General features: G+C 41.6%; 1 pseudogene; it reads right to left on the bottom strand.

Moving 5' to 3' along the window:
• Positions 1–5,103: 5,103 nt before the first annotated feature.
• LOC148771555 (secreted RxLR effector protein 161 pseudogene) lies at positions 5,104–5,708 on the bottom strand (annotated as a pseudogene).
• Positions 5,709–6,000: the final 292 nt, after the last annotated feature.

The following is a 6,000-nucleotide window of genomic DNA, read 5'->3' as shown; positions in this document are numbered from 1 at the left end:
TGCATTGTAGTAGGGGATTCGAGCGCTTGAGTAGTCATGGATGTCCTGTGTGTTCTGACGGTTTATAATCCATGGAATCTCTGGCTAGAGTTGATAGTGGGGTGATTAGGGAAATGTGTTTCCCTAAGTCGCACACGAACGGATTTATAATACCTAGAACGTTCGCACGGTTATTGAACGTTATAAGAGGTCTCGGTGAACCAATGCCTCTAGTTTAATCGGGACATGTGCTACGAAGGGATCGTACTGTACGCTAACTATATCATAAGGTTCTTGCAGGCACTTCATTTGTATCTAGGGAATCATGATGCGTAGTTGCTAGACGCCAATCTTGATTCGTTGGGCACCGATTTGATCGGGATTAGGTAAAATGAGTTTTACTCTAATCGGGACTCTTGGGAGGAGTTCGTATAAGAACAACGTGTTGTTCGAATCACAAAGAGTTGTGAGCCCACGGCTAGCATACACCTGAACCATTGAGGGTCACACTTCTCGTGTAATATAGATCCTTGATAACAACAAGCATAGATTAATGTGTTAATCTTTGAACGATTGGATGTCGATATGATTGAATCCAAGATTCGTAATTGTGAATTGCGAATTGGAATAAACGTAGAGAAAGAGAGACATGCGGAATTTAGTGAACTTTCTAAATTGGGAAGTTTCCCGATTTAGCAAGTCCACTGAAGTGGAAGTTTCCAATTTTGGAAATTGGAAATTTCGAAGAGGCGCTCGTATCGACGAGGACTCTGAGCTCGTCACAAATATAATTTTGTTATAATTTTGTGGACGATCGTTTATTAGAAACGAGGTCGACAAGGGAATGAGCTTAATGCATCGGTGGGTCAAGCCCAATGACTTAAGCCCACTAGGTTTGAAAACCCTAAGTATAAATAGACCTCAAAAGGAGTTTTGAGATAAGATTTTCAGCACCAAAACCCTAGCCGCTCAGCCCCCCCTCGGCCGTTGCTGCCCCGACGCGCCACCGCCGACCACCGCCGGAAACACCGCCGGTTTTCTCCTCTTTTTCCTTCGTTTTATTCGTGTTGTTATCTAACTCGTTTACATCTAGTGCTGTAGTTCGAGTGGGTCGAAAATACGAGGTGAAACCTAATTGGAGAGGAGCTGCTGCCCCGACGAATCCACGCACCGCCGCACGCGCCGCACCGCCGATCACGCGTCGTCGCTGCCGCTGCCACGCGCCGCCGCTGCTGCTGCCGTTCGTCGCCGCTCGTTGCTTGCTGGATCAGCGTGTTCCAGCCGTGAGTTGCAGCCCCGTGGATTGGTAATTAGCAGCTTGTACGTGACTCGTTCTAGGATTTCGATTCGTCGAAATCGCACGCTACAAGAGGTAATTAAATCGGAACTTTCGTAATTCGATTCGAACATGTTTGTATGATTATTAATTTGCGAGCATGAGTAATACGTGATTACATGTTTCGATTTTGTGAAATGAAGAATAAGCATGTTTCGTGATTTTCGGTTTTACGTATTTTTCAATTAAATCGAAAATTACCATATGTATGGCGGAAGCGTTAAGGTACGTTGACTATGTGATTAGTTTATGCATGTAATCGAAATTAGTTCGATCTAAAATTTTAAATTCCGCTGCGTATACATGCATCGATCCCCAACAAATAATTATATTTACGAGATCGTTTTCAAGTCCTCGTCAATACGAGTGCCAATTCTTAATTTCCAATTTCTAAAAATGGAAACCCTAATTTAGTGCACCTGCGAAATCGAGAAACTTCTCAATTTATAAAGTTTACTAAAATATCGCCTATTTATTTTTATCTGTTTATTCTCATTCATAATTCATAATTACGAATGTTGGACTAAATCATATTGACTTCCAACTATGCAAACATTGTTAAAGTAGGCGACTAACAAGTCAACTTGTGGATGTGGTCTTTGATTTATTATTGTAATAAATAATTATTTTTCGTATTAATAATGAAAACCCCCTTTGACATTCTATATCTTTGTCCCTTGCATAACATAGATATGTTAGAGTAGGTGACCAACAAGCCAACTTGTGGCTGTGGTCTTTCCATTTATTCTTGTAATAAATAAACCTTTTTCGTATTTATGATAAAAACACCTTGGCATTCTATGTTATTGTCCTTTTGTCTCAAACATAGATATAGTCCTTACAGTTATTACAAGTACTAGTAATTGATCGTTAGGATCGTGAGATATTTACTTTAGTATTATAACTGTTAAACGTGTTCCTAGTCGAAGGGTTATACCACCAATGAGGATATCGGCCTTTCCTACTAAGAGACTAGAACTTAGTATATGTGTACTGCATCTCATCAGTAAACGATATTGTGATATTGGCACGCATAAGTGGGTGCTCGTAAGTTGACGAGTTCACTGAACTCCCTCACCCTAGAAATCTCTAAGTGGTTCTCAATAATCGAGTAGAGATATCTATGGTATAGTTATACACAATTAGTCCTTATGACCTAGACATCACCGTGACTTCACTAGAGGACCAGTTGTATCGTGACCTGTCTCTGAGTTCCACCGAGGACCGCCCCAAGGGCCAGTGTTCGTGCAGTCCGAAATCTAGTGGAGGTATGTGCATTGTAGTCGGGAATTCGATCGCTAGAATAGTCTTGGATGTCTTGCGTGTTCTCATAGTTTATAATCTCTAAAGTTTATGGCCAGAGCTGACTAAGTGATGATTAGAGAATTCGATTCTCTAAGTCATGCACGTAACGATTACAACACTTAATCGCACAGTCATTGAACGACTAAGGAGGTCTCGATGAACCAATGCCTCTAGTTCAATCGGGACATATGAATCGAAGGGATCGCACTGTACGTTAACTATATCAAAAGGTTCTTGCAGGCACTTCATTTGTATCTAGGGAATCATGACGCGTAGTTGCTAGACGCCAATCTTGATTCGTTGGGTGATTAAGGTGAAACGAGCTTCATCTTAATTGTAACTCTAAGGGACGAGTTTAGACCATAAAGGGTTGTGGACCCACGGCTTGCTTACACCTGAACCATCGAGGGCCACACTTCTCGTGCACTCGAGATCTTTGAATAAACGGTCTGAGATAAAAATATTTTATCTTTGCATGACTGGAAGTCAATATGATTGAGTCAAACATTCGTAATTTGGAATTATGAATGAGAATAAGAAAAGAAAAAGAATATGCGAACATCTTAGTGAACTTTCTAAATCGGGAAGTTTCCAAATTTAGAAAGTGCACTAAATTAGGGTTTCCACTTGTAGAAAGTTGGAAATCGAGAGTTAGCACCCGTAATGATGAGGATATTATAATGATTCCGAAAATGTAATCGTTAGAATTTTACGATCATTGAATTGAGAGAAATGAGCGAGTAAAGAACGAACGGACTTAAGTTGTTGGGCCCAGCCCAACTTAAGCCCGTTAGGGCTTTTATACAAGGCGCTTTAAATACTTGATTTATAGGTCTTGCAAAAATACAATACATCTTGAAAAACCCTAGCCGCTCACCTCTCTTTCTCTCGGCCAAGCTCACTCACGGCCGCCGCTGTCGCTGCCGTTGCATCGCCGGAATCGCCTCCCTTTGGCTGATTGTTGTGGTAGTTCTTTTCCTCTTTTCTTTTATTCCGTCTATTCTAATTATTGCGTGTCTAGTGCCATGTTTTTAGTAGATCGACGTATACGAGGTGCAATCCGAGCGGAGGAAGATCGAAGATTCGAAGAACCGAGGAGCAGCCCCGAGCCGACGACTCACGCGCTCCCACGCGCCGCCCGAAGACAGCGCGTGATCCTGACGCGCCGCTGTAGCTTGCACCGCCGCCGTTGCTGCTTCGCCGTCGCCGCTCCCGGATTGCATGGATTGGTTTATGTGGCAATCTTGCTTCGTTTCGTGCGCCAACCTCACGCTTCAAGAGGTAATTCTCGAATCCGGTATTCGTTAGGTTTTAATTTAATTAGATTGAATCATCCATGTTCGTTTTCGTAGTACGTTTCGTGAATTTGTATGTTTTATATGTTTACGTGAAATTCATGATTTACTGCGAGCACGTTAAATGATCTAATGCGAGCATGCTCATTGATTTACTGTTGATTAAATTAATTCGCATGATTGTCGTTTTTAATTTGCGCTGGAAGCGCAGAGGTACGCAATTAATTTTTTATTAAATGTCGGGCATGTGATGATGTGATTTAAATTTGTTTATATTCACATAAAATTTTTGTTTTCCGCTGCGTACACGTGCCTGATCCCCAACAAGATGTAGTCCTTACAATTAGTATAATTACTTATAATTGATCTAGTAGAATCATGAGATCTTTAGTTAAGTAATATAATTGTTAAACCATGTTCATAGTCAACGGGTTACGCCATCAATGAGGATATCGGCCTTTCCCATTCGAGACTAGCACTTAGTGTATGTGTACTGCGTCTCATCAGTAATCGGTATTATGATATCGACATACATAAGTGGGTGCTCATAAGTTGATGAGTTCACTGAACTCCCTCATCCAAGAAACCTCTAACTCGTTCTCAATAATTGAGTAGAGGTCTCTATGACAAAGTTGTAGACCATTAGTCCTTAAGACCCAGACATCACCGTGATTTCACTAGAGGACCAGTTGTATCGTGACCTGTCCCAGAGTCCCACCGAGGACCGCTCCAAGGGCAAGTGTCCGTTCAGTTCGAAATCTAGTGGGAGGTATGTGCATTGTAGTCGGGGATTCGATCGCTAGAATAGTCTTAAATGTCCTGTGTGTTCTTATAGTTTGTAATCGTTAAGTCTTTGGCCAGAGCTAACAAGGTGATAATTAGGGAATGTGATTCCTTAAGTCACAAACCGATTACAATACTAGAACTATCGCACAGTTATTGAACTATAAAGGAAGTCTCGATGAACCAATGCTTCTACTTCAATCGGGACATGTGTATCAAAGGGATCGTACTGTACATTAACTATATGACACGGTTTTTGCAGGCACTTCATTTGTATATAGGGAATCATGACGCGTAGTTTCTAGACGCCAATCTTGATTCGTTAGGTGGTTAAGTGTAAATGAGATTCATCTTAATTATAACTCACGGGACGAGTTTAAACCACAATAGGTAGTGGGCCCACGATTAACTTACACTTGAAACATCGAGGGTCACACTGCTCGTGTACATGAATTCATTGAATAAACGGTCCAAGATTAAAACATTGGTCTTTGCATGATACTTCCTCCGAATATGCCTGGACTTCAGATGAGATCTCGGCTCCTTAGCTTGTGCCACAGCTCCGGTGTTATCGCAGTACAACGGTACTGGATCATTAGCATTAGGAACAAAACCCAACTCTTGGATGAATTTCCTTATCCAAATCCCTCATTTTGCAGCCTCCAATGCTGCAATATATTCAGCTTCGGTAGTGGAATCGGTCGTCGTACTTTTCTTGGAACTCTTCTAACACACGGCACCACCATTAGGCGTGAATATAAATCCCCAGTTCGACTTTGAGTCTTCCATATTCGATTGAAAACTAGATTCAGTGAAACCCTCTAATTTCAACTCGCACCCCCATAGACCAACAAGTACTCTGGGATATCTTTGACAGCCTTCCAGTGAGCTGGACCGGGCTCAGACTGATATCTGCTTGTGACACTCACAACATACGCAATATCGGGTCTCGTACATATCATGCCATACATTATGTTTCTTATGGCAGAAGCATATGGTGTCCTTTTCATCTCCTTGATTTCACTAGGTGTCTGAGGACACATGGATTCCGAGAGACGAACCCCATGGGACATTGGCAAGAATCCTTTCTTGGATTCTTCCATGCTAAACCGTTTCATAACGGTGTCTATGTACAGGGTTTGGGATAAGCCTAGCATATTTCTAGCTCTATCTCTATAAATGCGTATTTCTAATACGTAAGATGCTTCTCCCAAATCCTTCATTGAGAAACGTGTGGAAAACCAATCTTTAGTCTGTTGTAACATTCATACGTCATTCCGAATGAGTAGAATGTCGTCGACA

The sequence above is a fragment of the Erythranthe guttata genome, chromosome 3 (genome assembly GCF_056151865.1).
Source record: "Erythranthe guttata isolate IM_541 chromosome 3, IM_541, whole genome shotgun sequence".
NCBI lineage: Eukaryota > Viridiplantae > Streptophyta > Magnoliopsida > Lamiales > Phrymaceae > Erythranthe > Erythranthe guttata.
Note: the sequence above shows the minus strand (reverse complement) of the source record. Positions and strands in the feature narration are given on the sequence as shown.